Here is a 22,212-nt window from a genome sequence, read left to right on the forward strand (position 1 = left end):
TGCTCCCCAGTCTCTAGTCTGCATTTCCCTCTGCTTCCTCACCCTCTCTTCCCCATCCTCTCTCTCTTCAGAAGCTGCCTGTCCTCCCAGGGGCAAATCCTGCTATGGTCAAGGCTGCCCAGAAGACCAGGGCTGGTTCTCAGAGTGACAGGCAAGAACCACCACACTGAGTTCAGTGGAAATCTGCTGATGTGAAAGCAGCCTTCACTGATGTCAAGCAGCATGCCGCTGTAACCCCAGTAATAACTGAGTTGGCAAATTTCTTTTCCAGACAATCTAGCTCAAAAATGGCAAACAGACTCTCTTTCCGTGTTGTTTACCTGCCAGGAAGCATGGAATAAATGAAGCATGCACATGCATGTGCACAACTTCTGTATATTGGGGAAGTTACCTGTCCTTCACTTTCTCATTTATTAAACTCTTACTTTGACAGGTTCTTGCACACATGCTTGGACAATTTTTAGAAGTATCATCAATCTAACTGCACTTGAGTTGCTCTCTCACCCCCCTGTTCAGACTTTGACTGAACAGTTTCTTTTAATAAATGAGTGATATGGCTGGGTGTTATCAACCTACTGTAACATTTAATAGATATTCATAACATATATTAATCATAGGCAAGTTTACAAAGGATTCAATCCTGCAAGGTGTGGAGAACATTTGATTCTCCTTGAAGTCAATGAAAGCAGAAAGGGTGAGATTTTTGTCCTTTCAGGTTCTGCATTATAAATGCCAAAGTCTTCCTTCTGGACATTAAAAAAGTAAGCACAGTTTTCTGAAGCAAGGCATGTGCCATATAGTCAGTTTGTTTTACCAGTACCCTGATCCTTGTGGGCAGAAAAATCTATTTTGTTTTAAAAGTTGTACCACAAACAAATACCTTCCATCAAATTTATCACAGGTACAGAAGTCTGCCCCTTAGCAGAACTTTCTGCATTTTTTCTGGCTACTTTGAATCACAGTGATACTGCTTGGCCTATAGAAAATGGCAATGCTCACATTGCTTTCCACATGCAGAACTCAGAAAAACTTCATGAATTAAAAACCAACCAAGTATGTAAGAACAATAACACAGCTTCCTAAAATTTAGCAAGGCATTAAAATGAAATGGAGAGTTACAATTAAGATTAATGAGAAACAACTAGAATGAATTTCACTCAGTTTTATTTCAAATGCATGTGGGATCCTGTTCATCATTTAGATGAACTTATAAAATCTAGCCTCCTTTCTGTTATTTCTTCCCATATTGGGATTATAAGAATAGAGTTCCAATTCCTAACATAAAGCAGAAGGAAAAACAAATAAGAATATTTAAGTCTCGTAAAATACTGTTTGTTGAGGTTTTTCTCACAACAGGAAGATGGCATAGCTGCAATACATATAACTCTGTTCACTAAATATCCACCAATTTGTTTGGTTTGTTTACAGACATATTCATGCCCTGACAGCTGTTTAGCCACTTCTTAACATCATATCGTAATGTTAGGTATTTCACAAAAGATTACAAAATATGTCAGCCTAATTCTGTATACCACAGGAGATAATGTTCCTTTCCCCAAAATGATATCTCACTTCTGTAGTCCATTTGCATCTTGAAAAAGTTATTTTCAGTACCACCTGTAGTCTTGCAGCTTGAGTGTGGTAATCTGCTTCTTCACTTTCAAACCGAAGAGGTTACAGGTAAGGTATTATATCTCCACAGATAATATTGAACAAGCCTTTTATCTGAGAGGAAATCTTGACTAGTGAGCACCTTCATCATAAGCAGAACTGAGATGCAAGTGTCTGAATGCCAGAAAATCTAAGTGATTTTCCAGATACTTCATTCTTCTGAACATTTCTGAAGGAATTAAAACATAAGAATTATATACTTTCTCTTACATCACCAGCGTTAGTGAAAACTCACTGGAAAACAATTGTTGTGGTTTAGGAATGGCTCTCCCCAATTTTGTGCCTTCTCCCTTCCCAAATGAGGCTTTCTGAAACCAGACACCACTTCCTTGCTCCCCACCCCATGCCCTCCCCCTTCCCACTCCAGGGATGGAGTTGAGAACTGGAGGCACAAAAAGTTGACATTTACATGTTGAGATAAGAACAATTTACTGGAAACAGCAATGAGATAAGATAATGAACAGTAACAGCAACAATATTAACAAACTACATAAGACAAAGAAGCAATTTACCTGGAAAAATCGCTACAAAATACCAACTCCCTCCAAAATGGGAGTGCCTTACTTCTGCTCCTTGTAAGTGTAAAATAGTATAGATAAGATTACGCTCCTTCCCTGCTACTACTAAAATATTAACCCTGTCCTAGACAAAACTAATTCACCAATACAGCTGTTTACTTTTCCAGACAACAGAAGATTGAACCTAAAACTAGACACAAGCCTAGGAATGGAATACTTGGGCAGCTGAAGGAGGTAACATGATAGCCCCTGACCAGTGTGACTAATTATATTCCAAAATATTTTTCTTTTGCTTCTTCTGTAATTATACTTTGGGCTCATTTTTTTGTGATGTTCTATGTTATAACTGTTTTGCCTCCATAGCCCATGATGAAATGTCAAATTAGGTGATACTGTAAACTTGCAGAATATTTTACAACCATGAAAAAGCTTTTCTTCACCCTCTTCTGGCTTCTAGATGTTAATGTATCCTTGTTTCCTTCAACATAATCTAGGCTATTTTAGGGGTTCTTTACCTCTGGACATGCTTTCAAATCTCATTATGCAACTCCAGTACATGACACATAAGCAAAAAAAAAAACAAAAACCAAGTTATTAAATGAGAAACCTGAATCTTTTTCAATAAGGAGTTAGATACCCAGTAATAGAAATTAGAACTGTTAACTGAGAATCAATTTTCCAGCTGTCAGTTTAACAAACAGCAATGAAAGTTTTTTAATCAATTCAGTTTGGCTACCTGATATTTCCTTCAACAAGAGGAATTCCTCCCATGACATGTTCTTGGGAGAAGGCAAAACAAAACCCATATATGTGGGCAGAATGCCTGTAACAGGAGACATTCTGCTAGCAAGAGCCCCTGGAAGATCCCAACTCTGATGCCCTGCAAAGGGGTCAAGCAGGAAGAAGGTACCCTGTGCTGAGTGAGAAGAGGAAATGGGGGAACTCTAGTCACAGTGAGCAGAAAAAAAAAAAAAACAGATGGTGCCAGCAGGCTGTAGGATTGTTGATTTTGGTTTATAATTACAACCAGCAATCATTTTGAACCATTGCTGCTCTTTTTAATTATTCAACTTTAATTGCAGTTACCAACCAAAATCAACAACCCTAGTACTAATGGAGCTCAGAGTCTTCTGATGAAATAGTTAAACTCCCAAGTGTTTGTAACCAGACTTTGCAACCCTGAAATTTAACAGGAAAACTTATTAACAAGAAAGCTTTTTGAATCATAAGTTATGTGCCAAGGTATTCATAGCCTAGAACTGTGAGAGTAAGAAGGTTACAGTGAGGACAGTTGAAATTTTCTTTTGGAAGCTAAATTACAGTCAGCAAAAGCAACACTTACCAAAGCGCAAACAATTTCATGCACTGTTTTGCTGTAGAGCCTAGTTTAAGGCAAATGAGTGTCTCAAGATGAACCAAAGCCTGAGGTTTTCCAAAGCAATGAAAATTTTTTAAAAGGCCATGTCTGACTTCTAACATTTTGGAAAATGTGCCATGTATACAATAAAACTCATCAAATTTCTTCAGCATTTGCAAGCATTGCAGGAGTATTTTGAAGTCTACCTACTGGGCTCATCCAGCACCACAGACTCACTCAGGATGCAAAAAGTCCACTTTGAGCATGATCATTGAGCATGATTTCCACTTATGTGACCATAAGCACATGATCAAGTCAAATTAATCTATTTTTTCTGCTCAATAACATGTCTTTCCATTCACATTGCTCTTGAGAAGGAATCTCATCTTGAAAGGAAAACAAAAACAGACTCAGAAAAAAAGTTATAGAAAACCATCCTGAAATTACCTCAAGAGTACATCTAATCCTTCTCACTGGGCTGTACCCAAGCCATGCCTGATAGACAAGTTCCTCAGGTGGAGATTACACAACATTTCACAGTTTGCGCTAAAGTTTTCCAGGGTCTGTTCTCATTATATTGTTCCTAACTTTCATCAGGAAAGTTAGGAATAATATAACAGGCATAAAGCTTTCTCATTTACACCAGTTAAAACCTCATTTCTAATTCTATTAATAGAATAAGAAAAGAACAGTTTCTCTCACCATCCTTTAAGTTGTGCAAAGACTGTTATGTTTCCCACTAATGTTTTTCTTTCTTTATTTAACCATCCCAATTTCTAAAGCCTTTCTTCATAAATCACATTTTCTAATTCTACAATTGCTGTTTTCGGTAATTTCTCCGGTTGAGCCAAGTATTTGTCAAAAGTTAGTACTCAAAACTGGACATAATATTCCAAATGAACCTTTACCAAAACTTAATAGACCAGGAGATGATTTCACATACCCTGAAGGTAATACTCCTGTGTAACTATCCTACTAAAGCACAACAAAATTACTTTCTCTTATCCTGTTCAGTAGGTGATTCACTGTGACGGGAGACTTAGCCTAACCTCTTATTCTCCAGTGAGGAGGATACACAATTACCCAGCCGCTTATTCTCTCTCTCTGTGGATGTAAGAAGATTATTCCTGTCCAAGCCTAATATCTTGAAATTCTTCTTGTTGAACTGCTGCCTTAGACTGCATCTTGAACATGTCAAACTATTTCTGAAGACTAATCCTGTCCTACAGTATGCTCCTTAAATGTTGGTATCATATGAAAGCTCACAAAAAATACTGAAAAGTGATAGTGAGCTTTTGATAATTTTGTAAATGCAGTTTTCCAAACAGAGTCCAACTCTTCTTACTATAATTAAATCTATAGAGTGCTTTCTTAACTAGTTTATACAATGTCATGAGACATAAAATCAGAACTTATCAGGAGAAAGCAGCATGTCATAGTCTGTTTCTTTTCTATCTATAAGGGTGGTTTTTATTTGGTTCCAGAAAAAAATCAGATGACCGACATTATTTCTTTTTGGAAAATCCACAATGGCTGTTAATTCATTTCCTCATCCTCCAGATTTTTAAAGATACTTTGAATATTTTTTCCAGTACTACTCCAAAAACTAAAGCCTAGCAGACCACCCTATGATTTTTGGTTCCTCATGTCACCCTTTTTCAAAGGCAGACATTGTGATTTCTCTTTTCCAGTCCTCTGGAAGCCTATGCATCTTCCAAGAATTATCAAAGATAGTCACTAGTAGATCTATGATTGTTTCTGCAAGGCTTCACATCACAGTGAATTTCCTGAGACATTACATTTTTTTTCTTCCTGAGAGCACCCAAGAGCTAAATTTTCTCTAAATGACCTATCTCCTATCTTATTATTTTCTTCTGAGGTTAACTCTGTTAAATTTATGAACACAACTGGCCCTTTAGTGAAGACTGACACACAAAAAACCCCAAAACATTAAACTTGTCAACCATCTCAAACTTGACTTTTGTAATCTTATTTTATTATTCTTTTAATAGTGAATCCAGTTTACTCCTTGGTCTTTTTCTTGGTTCTAACATATGTGTGGAAAGTTTTCTTGCTAGCCTTTCTGTCCCTTGCTACTTGAATGTGGTGATTGTGGAGAATGTGGTAACTGAAGTTAATTAATTAATTAGTTAATTCAAACAGCTGGTGTAAGAAGTACAAGGTATGTCGTGGTACTTCCAAGTGCAATTCTGGTCAGATGGAGTGAGTAGCTGCACAGCAGTCTGACTTGCAGCTGCCACAGGCATTTAGGGGGTGGAGTGGAGCTCGTGGTTGTAAACGTTCACATGTGGAATGAGAGCTGGGATCATGTCACATGCCAAGAAGAGCCACCATCAAAGACATCAGAAGAGCAGACAGCACTCTAATGTACGTCACAGCATCATCTCCATTCTCCTCCTCCTCGTGCACATTGCAGGTCAGATGTAAGACTGAAAAGTGGGATAATGACGCATTCAGTGGGCTCACGGCACCCTGCAGCTTGTGAGACATCCCACCCTGTGGTGCCTGCCTGCAGCTGCCCTTGCTGCATCCACTGATGGCTGCAGGTGCTGTCAGCCTGCTTCTGCCCAAAGCCCCAGGCAGACCCAAACGTGGACCAAATGGCTCCACTTCTCTCTGTTTTCTTCTCAGTTCCTCGGTCCGTAAATAATGAAATATCTCTCTCCCCATGTCTCCCCCTTTCCCTGAGCAATGCAATTGGAGCCATGTCAGGGCAGCCAGTCCTTTCTTTGCTCTGATTGAACAATAATGAAAGGATGGGAAACAAAGACTAGCAACTTTTGAGATTAATCCCCCTTCTGTTCTCAGCTGTCAGACTTACTTATTTTTTCCTTTTTTCAGCTAAATCAGATCATTATACTACAAATCTTTACTCTGAATGAGAGATTAAACTCAGGTATTTTATTTTCATCAGGGCATAATATTCAGCACAGAATAATTGGCTAGAGTTTCATCTAGATATTTGTATGGGGCCTCCTATCAAATTCCCCTAAAACCTTACTGACTCTCCATTTTTTTGAATTCCTTAGGATCTTACTGTAGTAGACTCCAGCCAAACAGAATCTTTCACTCAATTATACCTATCTCTACATCTGAGATGTCATGTTTTCATGAAGCCTCTTTAAACAATCAAGAGAATTAAAAGGTCTTCAGGGTTACCCTGTAATAAAAACAGTAATAGAAAAGAAAAAATCCATAACCTGAGTGTTTGTCCTTGACATAGTACCTTTTTTCTGCAATGAGAAGGAAAAAAAGAGGAAGGCAAAAGAAGAAGCAATAAATAAGAAAAGGCTTTCAGACTACATTTAACTGCTCTGAAGCCAGCAATAAACTTACCACTGTTAAACCAGAAGACCAACAAGGCATAAGGTCGTCATAACCAAGGCTCATTGAGCCAGTGCATTTAGATAGATGCCATTTCCACTTTGTCAGTACAAAGAGTGCTGTATTGCACAGACAGAGCAGAGCTCATGCTGACACAAAATTAAAACCAAAAAACATCCAGTCTATTATGGTGATCTCACGAGAAGCAGGCAGGTTTGTTATATATTAGTAAACTCTGTGGTGTGACTATTGGATCTACCTTGATGTTTCTTACTTTACTGATTACTTTATTGACAGTGTCTTTTTTTAAAAAGACATTATCACAGAGGGAATGTATTGTCTCAACTGAGAAAAACTGGCTTTATGCCACTTCTGCTCTACCCAAAATCGCCCCAACAGGAGGTTTGGGATTTAATTTAAACAGAGAGAGACAAAGCATGACAAAAGCACAGGGCATAACAACCCAACATGGGCCTCTGCTTACACACAAATCTTTGCTGCTGCAACAAATCAGAATATTTCGAGACCTAGTGTTTCTGTTCATGTTTTGCTTTGTTTTCTCTTAAAAAATATTATCAATTTAGAAGTAAAATCCGACTATAAAATTCCCCTTCAAAGTTAATAAAAGGCAATGGGACTCACTGATATTTGCAGCCCTTGAAAAGTTATGCCTAATATTAATGCCTAAAAATATTTATGAGCATTTCAGGTTATTTCTCCCAGAGATATCAGATTTTCATGATATAAAGGTCATGGAAGGAGTTCATATCAGAATAGGTCCTGCACAGGCTATTTTGTTGATTCCTTTGCTCTCTTACGAATGCATAGCATTTCAGACATTTTTAGTGTATGTAGTGCAAAGGTAAATTTAGTCCTTGTGCTCTACGATACAGGCAGTCCATTGACTTTGGGCAGGAGAATTCTAATGAGAATTGCCAGAAATACTGCTTGGATCAGCAGTGGCACTAACAAGTTTGAAAGGTACAAGGCAAGCAGTGTCCTCTGAATGTGGAAATCTATAACTCACCTCTTCTTCAGGTTACTCATGTCTTGTCTGATTAATATCCTTCTGGGGTTTTTTTTTTTTCAGTTTTCTCCTTTGGTTGAGCTTAGAGTTTCTCTTGCAACTACCATTGCTGGAAAACAAAATATTCCATCGTGAGAAACATACAAATAGGAAACAGAACAAGTGTAATGTCCCAGTAACAGCAATGGCAAAGTGTTGCTCTAAGGATGATGCTGGGCAGGGGCTGGAGACTCCACCATGGCGCTTGAAAGTCACTGCTCAGGTAGGACCAGGGAAAGCCTTCTGCAAAGGCTACCAGCATGCATGATACTCAGCACTCCTTGGTTAGAGGAAGAGCAGGTTGCCCTGGTTTCATCCCACAGTCATGTCTAGGGACAGTCCTGACACATTTCAATGCAATTTCAGTTTCAAATGTATACCCTAGAGAGCACTAGATTGCAATGATGTTAACAAACAGCCCAGCAAGCTCTGAAATTCTTTAGACACCTGTGGAATTTGTGGACTAAACAAACTTGCTTGCCTTTGAGCATCTCCTGCAGGCAGACACTATGCCACTATCAGAAATGCCAAATAAAATTAAAACACTACTGCAAACTTCATAAAAGTCAGTGAAGAAATCCTTCTTCTGTTTATTATTAATGGTTGCAAGATAACCTTTATTTATAGTGCCTTAGGGACTTATTCAACAGGATGTAGTGACACTGATGAGAAGGATTATTTATTGTTTATACAGTTGCTTAAAGATGAAGGCACTGCATAAATACTCTGAAACTATAATTCCATGAAAAAGCACTTCATAATGCATCAAAATACTTCCTGCATCAAAGTTATTCTGGACTCACTCTTTGCATCACAAGCTACATTTGCAATGCTCAGAAGGCCTGACTGTATCCTTTATCTCACAGTATCTGATATGCAGCCAATGTAAGAAAATCATAGTTTCTCTCTGGTATTCATGTAGTACCAATAATCTGCAAGGCATATTGACATCTTTTGAAAAACCAAGTAAGCTCTGGGCTTGACAGAATTTTTTTAAGAAGTTTCAAAAAGTGCATTAATGGACTGCAGAACTTGCATTCAGAAGTGATAAAATGGTATGATAAGGACTATATGAGCAACAAAAACCTCCTCATTTTGTGTAAGCATATACACCATGTTACTACTAGGTCATGCATGAGCTCAGAAATATCTCAAGTAATAAAAGACACACTTGTGTCCATAATTTCCAAAACAAATGTAAAAAGGAACTTTATGCACCCAAGATGAAGGTCAGACAGCACAGAGCACAGTGCAAAGCCTGTGGCTATTGCCTTCAACTCTTTCAGTATTTTCACTGGTACCCCAAGCAAATACATTGATCACAGGATAGTTTCCACCACTTCTATTCTCACTTTACACCAAGACCACCACCAGTAATGATTTAGTGATCAGTTAGATATGTGAACTATTCATATGACCTGTAACCGAGCAATTCACACCAGAAACCACTAACACTGGAAGGACCTGATGTTTGCCCCATAAGCCCTTTTGTCTTGTGTTCTGTGCATTAGGCTTCTATAAAAATTTGGTTTATTCAATTCTTTTATGTCCACTGAATATGAATTTTTATATATTTGAAGCTAATTATACCAAACACAACTGAAATAATTCTCCATTATGCTTCTTTTTTCTCTAAGCTCCAGGTCCCATGGTCTAACTTTTCCCAGAGGTAATGTGCAGTCTAAGCTTGTTTTCAATGAATCAACAACCTTTAATCAATAGAGCATCTCTAGGCATTGATTTTATGGATGTATCCCTGGGTGGAGCAAATCTGTCTCAGGAGGCACCCATTCATCTGTGCCCACTGCAGAGCTGGCTGCTCAGACCAGGCACCTGACTTCTGGTGTCCACCATCAGAGAAACTGACTGCCACCTTCTCTGGGGTCAACTGAGCTAAGCTACAGCACTGCTTAGCCCATAGCCTATTACTGTTTCAGAAACTAAAAGTTTGGGAAGCTGAAATGATGTCTTTCTGAAGCCAGTAAATTAATAATAGAACCATAGAATGTTTAGGGGTTGCAATGGACCTTAAAGATCATCTAGTCCCAACCCCACTACCATGTGCAGGGACACCTCTCACTTGACCAGGTTGCTCAAGGCTTTATCCAGTCTGGCTTTGAACATTGCCAGGGTTAGGGCATCCACAACCTCCCTGGGTTCAGGGAGGTTTAGACCTGTTCCAGTGTCTAACCACACCTCACAGTGAAAAATGTGTATCTTTTTTAAATGGAGGATGGGGAGAAAAAATATCTTATCTTGTGGGAGATGTGGGAACAGAACAAAAAGGGTTTTTGGCTTTTTCTGCAGAAAGCAATCCTCTGTGTTATACCTCCTCAAAAAATTTTTGTATGCTGAAAAAGATTTTCCGTTAAATTTTCTGGGTAAATCCATCTGGGGTGTATTAAGACAAATCTAGTTATACTGATCTATTACTTCTGTCTGAGCTCTTCGTTTTCTTCAATTTAAAAACAACATAAGGGAGTAGGAAAATCTTTAAGCAATGAGACATGACATACTATACCAGGCTGTACTGTTGATTAATGTGTATCCCAGGTGGATGGGGAGTAAGATAAGTGCCTACGCCATATGTGGTGAGTGCATTAATCAATATTAACGTGTATTAACAGGTACAGAGAGAGGGTACTGAAGAAGAGCTAGTTTTGGAGCACAATCCTGCTGTGATGGCATGGGGGATTGAATCTTTTTGACACGAGGAGTCAGCCCGACCTCTGAGGCTATGACCTTAGAAAAGCACATGCATTTGATGGACTCCACGCCACAGGATGCTGCAGAAGCTAAAAGCTTACATGGATCCAAGGAGAGGCAGGGCAAGTCCACAGATCAGAAACATTTTTAGGCTGTAAATTCAAAGAAACATCTCCAAGTCAGGAAGTCTCTGAGCTGCAAATGATTGGAAGCAGGGAGAGTGCCTAAGGAAGTATCACGTATTGTGTACCCTGTTTTTATCTTCTTTCCTATATATCTCCTTTTGATGGCCATCAGTAACAGGGCAGAGAGCAAGAGAGCCATGTGGTGCAACCCCATTCAGTGCTCTTATAGTCTGGTGGTTTATGTCCTAAATTTACTGCGTACAACTAGTCCACATTAAGCCTGTGCAAGCTGTTCCACATTCAGAGTGGAGAAGTACATGCAGCTGCACTCATACTTGCACTGATCCACTGAACAGCATTGACACTTTTAGGTAACTGCCTCACTGCCAACACTGGCAGGAATTCAGCATAACCTTGTGCCACAGAGACCCGATACCACCAAACATGCTGCCAGTGATGCAGCAGCTCCCTTTTCAAAGATCTGGTAGGGCACGGAGCCTTGAGAGCTACTGCCCACCTGAAGGTAGAAAACCAACCAAGGGACATAAGTTAGTGCAGTATGGGGCACTTTGGGAACCCCACAGCACCACTGCTCCTCCACAGGAGAGGACTGGGGTATTCAGGAATGAGGCAGCAGCTCTTGTTTTCTGTTGAGTTCAGAAACATCCCCATTTTCTACCCTGACAGACAGAGCCCTTATAACACAATTGCCGTGTTAGGGAAACCAAAGAAACAACAATAACATATTGCTTATTGGAGCATATTAACATGCCCCACAGCAGTCTCATTATGACTGTTAAACTTTCACCCAAGATACTGAAATAAATGTCTCTTTTATTTATGGCCTCTACTCTGCTACTTCCAGCCCCTCCCACCAGTGCAGGAACCAGAGTGGTTCAAGAGCCCAACAGCCAAACAATGCTTTCAACTGCCTACTTTCAAATTAAATTAAGCTTCTCTAATGCTTCTAATTTAATCTATTAATGCACAAAACAAAAGCAAAGATTTTGGGTTGGCTTTTGTCTGATTCATGTGGCCCTGGGTTTCAAAATCTTTTTTGAGAGGCTGAGGTGGCTTTTAAATTAAAATTTCAACTGATAAGTTAACTAACAAATTTGAATGCTTATCACTTTCCAGCACTATAATCTTGAGTTTTAAGAACGTTCTATTTTAAAGGTGAAGAACACTAAAAACTGGACATGGCAGTAAAACATCTCAGCTATGTTTCATCCTTTGTCTCCATTCTAGGCAATATGAGGGAGCATCTGTAGCTTACATACAGCTATTAGGATCTGGCCCTGTGTTGATCAATAAAGACCTCACGACTTTATACTTCAGTTCCAAGCCTTAGCTACTCAGTAGACAGCCTGTAATTTCAGTAAGGGAAGAGAGCGCCTGCAGGTGTTGAATTAATGCACCATGAAAGCAGAACTCTGCTGTGTTGCAATGGAGTTAAAATCAGGCTTCTCTGCTATTGCTGGCAGTATTCAGCTCCCAGTACATTTCTGACTTTGGATACATAGGCTACCCGGTAATTTTGTCACATCTTGAAAATAGAGCAGAGAGAAAAATCCATTTAGAGTCTTATAGCCATAGGTCATGTTTACCATTTGCTAACAGACTACTGTGTTGTGAAAGGAGTCTGTTTCTCCTCCAGTCCCCCCACAGAAAGTTTCTTTTGCCTCACTAATACTCTCAGAAAGGAATTCAATAACAACAAAAGTCACTGATTTCTTAGGAAAATAATGTAAATTGTGATGTTAGCCAAAAAAAATGCTCAATAAAAGTCAAACTTTGGGGGGAAAATTTATTTTGAAAGAAAAAAGTTTTTGGGTTTTTTTAATTTTAAAATCAGAACCGAAACATTGTACTGAGTAAATTCAATGCCACTGATCTCACTGACTGTCAATGAGAAAATTGACATAGGCAGTGAAGAAAAGCCATCGTCAATGCAGCTGTTTTTCGAGCAGACACCTGCTCAGCTATGCCTCTGTGGGTCACATCTAGTTGCCATTCCATATGTGTGACATTTCTGAGGCCAGATTGTGGTTTCATCTCCTAGTACCTCAGTAAAGCTGAGAAAATTTAGATGTCTTACTAAGGCTGTGTTGACACCTGTCTCTGCTCCCAACTTGTACCACTGAGTCACCCCATGGGGAGAAAGAGGAAAACCTTCAGTAGTGAGGTGAAGATGATGTCTGCTCAGTATTTTGAGTACAGCTGCTCTGTTCCCTGGAGCAAGTTAGCAAGTCCTGACTAGAGCTAGTCATCAAGGTGAGGTGATGTAGGCAGCTGCCTCAGGCAGCAGGCTGCCACATGGAAATCAGCCTTTGCTGTGCCTGCAGCTGGAAACACGAAGGGCAGCAGCTACTTCTGGGTGGGAGAATGAGGGACCTTGTTCAAAAAACAATTATCATTCCTCTCTTCCTCTCAGCAATGTTAAATCAGGCTCCCCAAGACTCTCCCTCTATTTTCTCCACCTCTCTCCTTACAAAGAATTCTCAGATGCAAAAAGACTCTCCCCAGGTAACTGTACAGATTCTGGTATCCCAGTGAGCGATACAGCTTATGCTACTTGTGACCTTCTGCAAAGCCAGGCCAGGCCAAATGTTCTAATTAACAAATCTACTTCTTGTGTCAGTCCCCAAACACGCACTGGAGTTCACAACCCTCTACAGTCAAAACAGTGCAGGTTGGAAGGGTTGTCCAGAGGTCACCTTGTCCAACATTCCACTTGAAGCAGGGCCACCACCAACACTAGATCAGCTTTGGCCAGCTAGGGCAAATATCCAACAGTAGAGATCATACAGTCTTTCTAAGCAGCCTTCTCCAGTGGGGCACTTACAGCAAATGCTTTTTCCTAAAGACAAACCTGAATGCAGTCTCTTGCTGCTGCCCCAGTTTTTATCACCTGCCACCACTGTGAAGCACTGCAGCTGTATCATCTTTGTGACTGGTCTCCAACCACTCTACCTTGCTCTAGGTACAACCTCACCAGCATGGACTGGGGAAGAGTTATTTTCCTTAGTCTACCTGCCACACTCCTCCCAACATACTCTGCATGATGTGCCCCCCTTTCAATGATGCATCATCACCTCCTATTCATTTTTGCATCCCCCTTGTGGCTAGCACAGGTTTTTCCCATGAGAAGTTTTCTTGTGTTTTGTAAATAAAGATAAAGTTTGGATGTTGTTGGAACAGTGTCCCAGAACTTGGGCAGTGCAGGCCTGGCCAATCAGGCCTGGGGGAAGGCTTCTGACTGACCAATCTGGGTGACTTTTGAGAACTCTACATATGTGATGAAATCAAAACAATAAAGGTCATTCCTTCTTACCACTGAGAACTGATGCATTCATTACTCTGCTAGCTGCTCAACAGCAACACCCCCTGGTCCTTTTCAGCACAGTTACCACTTGGACAGTCAGCTCTCAGTATCACTGGTGAGTTTATTTGAAGCAGAGGAGCTTATCAGGAATAAAAACATTCAAAACACATCCGTAGGAGTTCAAAACTAACATGTTCATTTCCCATTATCCCCTTGTTCCCCCTTCTGTACTCACACTGCCCACACTAGGCTCTGCCCCATGTTATTATTAAATTCAGCTGTTGGAACTCTCAGTTCCAAAGCATTCACAGATGCTTTTAAAAACAGGCCTAAAATCATGATGTTCTGAAATGTGAATGAAACAACTACTATTGGCTACATTATTCATATATGTTCATATAGCCAGAGTGTTTTAGGATAAGAACATATATGAGTGCAGGGGAAAGAGTCCCCAGTATATTTCCCTGCTATGTCAACACAAGCAAGAAGTGCAGCCCAATAAAGGGGGATTTTTTGAATGAAGCAGTGCTGAAGACTCACACTTTCTCAGAACTTTGGGGGTATTTTATTTTTGACTAGCTCCAGTTTATTCCTATGGATCTGATCAGCCATGAACAAAGTGAATTAGGTGCAAACTGAGACCACATCTTTCATTTTACTTTCATGTACACCAAGACCTCTCTACAATGTGAACCAAATACTGTAAAATGTAAAGATTACGATTTGTGCTCCAGAGGTACTCTCGATTTGAACTAAAATGCTGATGCAGAGGTACCTGGGTTTCTTCTTTGTGCACTTCCTCAAGTGTGGAAGTGAGAGACTCCTTGTCTCTCAATAGCAAGAAAAATGCAATCATTTAGATTGGAAAATACCTTAAGATCATTGAATCCAACCTTTAACCCAAGGCTTTACCAAGTCTACCACTAAACCATGTCCCAAAATGCCACGCCTACACATCTTTTAAATACTTCCAGGGATGGTGACTTTACCACAGGGCAGCCTGTTAAGGGAAAGGAGAAAGGCAGGTTTTGCATGAAAAACACTTATGATAGAACACAGGCATTCTGACAGAAAATAATATCTCATTTCTATCAATGTGTGTTTCATTTTACTTTCCCCAACTTTAGCTTGGTTTGTGCTCAGTTACTCATTTTGCATCATGCAAACAGAAACAAAACAGACAAGAACGTTAAACATGATTATATAAAATGCCTTACTCTGAGGCCTTGAGTTTCACTGTTTACAAGCAAATTTCATTTTCAAGACAATTTTCTTATCTCATGCCTTGAGTTCAAGAACCATTATTATTTCCTTCTCTGCCTCATGTCTCCCATTGCCCCTTTTTTGAAGCATTTACTAGTGTTAACTCACATCCTTCCTGAAGCATTTGGAAGCTGCTCTGGTTGTTTACATCCAGTAGTACATCAATACTTTCCACTATGCAATATGAGGTCTTAGCTATTTCTTGGACGCTAGTTTAGTTGAATATGATAGTTAGAATTCTCTGACATTGTTAATTATCTGATTCTTTACAAGACAAGAGACATTTCAAATCAAATTGATTGTATTAATAGTTTTATTGAGCAATATTAACAGAAGTGTGTTGTTCCACAGTGTCTTCAAGAAAAGCCTTTTTTGGCACATTAATGGTGACAGAATGTCCAAGGCCATAGTAAGAGACACTTTTTATTTCTATAAAATACAATTATGGATAGCTTAAAATTCTACATTAGCAACTGATAACCATCTCACTCTGCTTGAAAGCCCTGTCTTCTGTGGGAATGTATGGATAACTGTTATGTGCAAATCACCCCACTTTATGGACAGATTATCTGTGTTTCCAACTGCCCGTGCCAGAGGAGAGGAGTCTCTGGAGAAAATGTGGTGGATGAATTTGCTTCTGAGATACTGAAGTATCTGGGAGCCCATATGATATTAGGAAGAGGGAAAGGTAGCCAGCACCCTGAAAAATAAGACTTTTTCCCTAAGCAATGGGATATTAGAGCATTTCAAGTCTATATGATGAGTGCTGAAGAAAACCTGGTGAGGAAGGCAAGAGGGAAGGGAGTTGGGAAGAGCAGGTATACTATACCTGAGCAAGTCAAAATAGACCAGTTTCACAGTCATGATTTAAAGCTGTTGAGAAGCAACTCACACCTTACTTTCTATCTCAGTCTACTGGTCCTAAAAGGACTTATTCAAGCCAAAGGTTTTCTCAGCTAGAGGAATACTGCACAGGCCCTCATGCATATGATCAAAGAATCAGTTTCTCACACAAGTCACAGGCCAAATTCAAAAATAAACTTTTCCTCTCCCAATGGCCATGTCATATAAGTAAACGGAATACCAAGTATAATTGAAAAATTGTAGAATTTTCAATTTTAAAATTTTCTCTATGTCAGATTGCCAAGTGATCCAACCCATGTCTCCAACACATATATACAGACACCCTCTCTGAAGCTGCATATCTGTATAAACAGCCATGGTCAATCAACTAATGCTATATAACTCACAGCATGTACAATAGGGTTATCTGGCACAGTTTAAAGTATGTTGATGAAGAGAGAGTATCTTCTGCTGCATTACTTTAAGCATCTGAACAACTGAAAGCAGAAGAGAGTACAGTTCAACAAAATCTTTTATCTCCATCTGCCCTTAGCATTGGGTGTATTTGCCTAACATGACACACCCAGGGAAGAAACCAGGGATCATGTATGATGTAATAAAATTACAAATTCAGCCTTCAAAGTGCAGTGTCAGACCACCAGTCAGAGGGCTCTACCTCAGGTGCTCTGACTGTTTTTCTCTGCTGATGGCATAAGTTTATCTCTACTGATAGCAACCTGAATTGCAAATCACTGCCTCAGTGTTAGACACCATAGCAGTCACAAGTCTTACACTAGGCAAATATACCAAGCAGTCTGATTAGCACAGAATCATAGAATAGAATCATAGAATCATAGAATCATAGAATCATAGAATCATAGAATCAATCATAGAATCATAGAATCATAGAATCATAGAATCATAGAATCATAGAATCATAGAATCATAGAATGGCTTGAGTTGGAAGGGACTTTGAACTTAATCTCTGTCCAAGCTCCTTGCCATGGGCAGGGACACTTTCCACTAGAGCAGGTGGCTCAAAGCATCCAGCCTGGCCTTGAATACTTCAGAGATGAGGCAGGCACAAGACTGGGCAACCAGTTCCAGTGCCTCACCACCCTCACAATAAAGAATTTCTTCCTAACGTCTAATCATAATTTACCCTACCACTCCAGAGATATTTTGGATGAGCTTTGAACCTTGTGGCAGTGGTCAAAACTGTAGCTTGCAAAGGCTTGAAGTTTTCAGCTTGTCTTCTTCTATGGTGTTTTCAAATAAAAGTGCCAGGCACTCTGTGGGATGTGGTGAGCGTGCCCATAACCCACTGAACCAAAAGGTTTGTGAGACATTGCCTTGGGGGAGTAAGACTCTATCAAATCATCTAAGCAGCCTTTAGTTACACAGTTTTGGCACCCTGCTAGATCAACAAATAGAAAAGTCAATAAAGACCATCCCAACTAATAGGGTAAAGAAGCCTACATGGCAAACACTTCTGCCATATCTTCTGTGTTTTGATGCTTTCTCCCCAGGTACAAATTATTTCCTGTGCCTACAATTTTCAAGAGAGAGACTTTGAAACTGTGTGTGATGCAGCAAAGTTTGACAGCAATCCAGCAAGGTGGGCAGCTGAAAGAGGAGGCAGCAGCAATCAGGGGAGAACTGCAGACAATTGTTCCACAGCTGAATTGTAAGCCTGCGCTTGTGAACTAAAAAATCTATCTCAGATAATTGACATTTATTTGATTGAAACAGCAGGGTGCCCTCCATCAGAATGGGAGGAGACCATATGGAACAACAGTATGAGTGGAGATAATGTTTGTCTGCTGAGTGTGTCAATGTGTTTAGAGATTATTCATCGGGCTCTAGGGATTCCAGTATGTTAATGTTTCAGCTAAATTAGAATCAGATTAATTGCTCTAATCTAATGGAAAGACAATGTTTATCAAATTATTGCTCCTTCACCACATGATATTGTGGTGTCATTACTCTTCGAGTTAAAAAAAAAAATAAAAAGGCTCTCTTGTATCACATCTGCTCATGAGCTCCTTAACTGTGTTGATTTCTGCACAAGAGAGTTAGTGCAGTTTATAATTCTATGAAGAAATTAATGAATTAGAGTGAAAGTTTTGTAGAAGACAAATTCTCCATACTGTGGGTAGACCTGAAACTACATTAATTGGAATGACTTTACCTTGTTTTGGACTCAGACTTTTTTTAGAGGGACTTTTTTTTTTGCTCAAATTTTGATACTTTTTTGCCTGTTTTAATTTTATATTAGTGCAATGAGCTTGGTTTTTCAACAGTAAGTAGCACTAAAACTGAAAAATATAGTAAAAAAAAATAATGCTTTCCTCATTTTCTTTCATCTTCTATAATTTTAACTGCATCTGAAAATTGAAATGAAATTACTAAAAAACGTGAGTGTGCAGATAAGATGCATAAAACCCTTCAGATATACTTGCCATTATTTAATGCTTAGGGTCATTTTAGATCACCTGTCAAATGCCAACTCAGAGGAGACACAGAGCTCTTCAGCTACTTTAAAATGCAATGGAAATCTGCAGTTCTGGTAGCACTTCAATGCAAGTGCTGAGTACCTCAGAAAGTCAGATACTCCTTTAATCTTTCCACAGCTTGAGTGGTGCAATAGCCTCCAAAGATGTCTTTTAAAAGCTGATTCCACATTTTTCACCCTTGGCATTTTAGAATACTTTCAGTATATGTTATATATGCTAAACCACAACATTAAAATAGTAGCCCTTTTAAAACTTTAGTAAGCACAATCCTCAAAAGGAATAGAAGCATGACCTCTTCTCAAAAGTGCTAATAAACCCACCAGGAACATCCCTCCAATCTGATTTTCCACTGTGTTGCCCTGACTTAATGCTACTGAGAAATGCTGGCACATTTTCACAGGACTTTGTGTATCAAATCAGAACAATAGAAGGGAGTCAGGCACTTTGTCTCAGCTTAATTTATAACGGTGACACTGTGTTTGTGAGACATTCAGGCTACGTGCTTAGGAGAGCACTGAAAAAATATTTTCTAGGCTTCTATAGTAACTAATAGTTGTTCCTGCCTTAAAAGGGTCATATATCCTCTCAAGACATATTTCACTGAAATTCTATTTAATAAAAGTGAATACCATTGTTAGTCAAGTGTTCACAATGCCTATTAAAACACATAGTTTATGAAAGCGGGCCAAACACAACCACAAGAGTGACTGAACACTGAGCAGAAAGCACTGCTTACATGTTCTGTCCACAGTAGCTTTCTCTCCCAGGTACAATTTGGCACAAAGATGCCATGTTTTTAAGGCATAGACCTGCACTGGCAGGGTATTTGTTGTGCTAATATTTTAGGATTCAGTGTTTCCATAACCCATTTCCCTCCACATGCATTTTTTCCCAGACATATACAGCTAAGTTTTCTGGCACTTCTGAAGAGACAATATCTCCTTCAGTCTTTCTTATTTGTGACACATTAGACGTTCATGGCAACTCTCCCACATAAAGCTTTGAGTTTTAAGCCTTACTTTATAAAACATAGATTAAAGTTGAAGAGACGTGAAATGTAAATTGGGCTGCATAAACTAGATGCACTTTGAAGCCATGATGACAAAGCCCTAGGCACTTGCTCTTTTCTGAGTTTCAATACAAAGCTGTTGTTAAATCCTTTTTGGCTACTCAGTTTTTTATATATCTGTTTGAAACTAACAGATCATCTGCCCTCTTTCCCAGAGTCTTCCCACTGTTTCTGAAGTGAGTGAGGCTCCAGAAAGAGCCATGGTGGATGGCAGACAGGCACTTACTCTGTCATCACCTGGTGCTTGGATCTAACTTCATCCCTTTTGTTCCAAGAGCTCCAGCAGTAGCTTCCCTGTAGTTTGCCCTGCCGTAGGAGCTGTGAACATCCAGCTCAGCCACTCCCTGCTGGTCTCCTGAGCTCTGTACAGCACAAAGATCCACAGTCAGGTCGTGCTGGGCACAGGAACACACTTCTCACAGATACATATAACTTAAGGATGATGTGACTTGCTGAGGAGTACTGTGACTCACTGAATAGCCCACATCATAAAAACACTATTCAGGAAAAATATACTAGTTTAGTAAGGATCTATAAGCTTCAAAATACAGATGGCTAATCTAAATGCTTAATTTAAATAAATTACTTATTCATGATCCTTAAATTATCCACTGCCATTATTTGGAAATGATTTAAAGTAGCTGTAGTTCCACATGGGAGAAATGGTAACATGCTGTCGGGGAACTTTGTTGGTAAAATATATGGATTTATCTGTTTTGAAGCAAAAAAATGTTGTACACATAGGACACTCCATGTGGTAATGAATTAGAAGATTTGCAAACTAGCAGCAGGGGATAGTGTTTCTGAAGAAAACTCCTATACTAGAATCTGCAGGGTACTTCAAAATTGCTATTATTACTATCTATTAAAAATCACAGTGTTAAAAATGCATAGAATGCTCTACAAAAAGATTAATGTTAGGGCTTATTCACTGCTCCAAAGAATTTAAAACACAGTTCTGCCTCTGGAGACATTGTTGCCATACTCACAAGAGCCTGAAGGACCCAACAAAGTCGACAGAAGTTGCAGCCTGTGATAAAGAGCATGGCTGGGCATTGATTTTATATAGGCAAAACAATAAAAAAAAACATGTAAGAAAAGCAAGATGTTCAGATCTGAGAATTTTGACCCTGGCTCCTCTTACAGGCTGGTTTAATTGCACTGTATGAAATCCTGCTGTCATTGGGAGTCAATGGAAGTTTTATCATCTATTTAAATGCAAATTCAATTGACTTCAAAGAAGTTTCCCCTGTTTAGTTAGTATGTGTGTATATATGTATGTATACATATATTTGAAAGAAACTACATGAGTAAATTTTGGAAAACAGAACTTTTTGCTTTTTGATTTTGGCAGTATAGTTTTCCTGAACACAAACTTTGTCCAAACTGGTGTGCACTAAGAAATTAGACAACAACTTATAGATCTTTGGTTTATATATTCATGCAACAGGACGAGAGGAAGATTATCAGATAATTAATTTTGATTACAGTTTCATTCCAAGTAGTCATTCACACATGCATGCAAAATTCATAAAAATACATGGTCTTCCCTATAGAAAGTCAGAGGTAGCTTTAGACCTAGAAATGGCTGCAATGAGAGGAGAATGAGAACTGCCACCCTACTTACTTTCCCATAGTATTTCTTCATTGTTTTGGAGCTGTACCAGCAGAGCAGAAGCCTGTGCTGGCATGACTTGGTAAATATCTCACAACTTCAGTATTCAACCATGGCATCTGCAGGGCCATCACAAACTGTTGCATCAATATGTATGATGATGTACATTTTCAATTATATATAACTTTTTAATCTCTGACATAGATATGCAAAGTACTAAGGGAACAGGTTATATAAATGCTACACAAGGCAGCAGAGTAGTTTTGCAACACAAGGGCAACTTTTCACTGTTCAGTAACTCAATTTTTATCTAATTATTGCAAATTATAACACAATTTCTGAGCCAACAACATTGTTGTAACTGATTTTCTGCTTGAGCTGTGCAAACACTAAAAAACACCTGAAACTGGCAAGCTGATGTGTGTAATTGAAAAAAAAACAGTTTCTGGTAAACAAAATGTGCCAAGGTTTGTCACCTGGAGCAAATTATTACAGGTGTTAATAAAAACTATTTAAACAGCTTTCCTGATACTTGAGAAACTGCTCAAATAGCTCTAAATGCAGTTCTTTAGTTTTGTTTTATGGGAGTAGCCTAGCAATTGCAGTAGAAATATAGTGACCATAGAATTCAGTATTGCAGAACTGGTGGCTCCTGTAAAGAGATAAACATTGCTGTTTGTCACAGTTGCAGCCTTTGAAAGACTCACTTGTACTTCGCATCTATGTGTCAAAAAAAACAAAACAAAAAAAAAACTATAAAGAGCCCACAACACTTCTTCAATTGATTTGCCCT

The 22,212-nt window shown here is 39.1% G+C and overlaps 1 long non-coding RNA gene across 1 annotated transcript in view; it reads right to left on the minus strand.

Moving 5' to 3' along the window:
* Window positions 1-2,165: 2,165 nt before the first annotated feature.
* The window catches only part of LOC146440011 (uncharacterized), a 56,119-nt gene continuing 36,072 nt past the window's right edge, over window positions 2,166-22,212 (minus strand). Inside the window, exons 2-3 of the long non-coding RNA XR_014851007.1 lie at window positions 7,919-8,027; window positions 2,166-5,996 (exon numbers count right to left, since the gene is read on the minus strand). This is a non-coding gene — a long non-coding RNA (uncharacterized LOC146440011). The remainder of the gene's footprint in view (window positions 5,997-7,918; window positions 8,028-22,212) is intronic.

Source organism: Lichenostomus cassidix, chromosome 3 (genome assembly GCF_008360975.1).
Source record: "Lichenostomus cassidix isolate B80296 chromosome 3, HeHo_3.0, whole genome shotgun sequence".
Lineage (NCBI taxonomy): Eukaryota > Metazoa > Chordata > Aves > Passeriformes > Meliphagidae > Lichenostomus > Lichenostomus cassidix.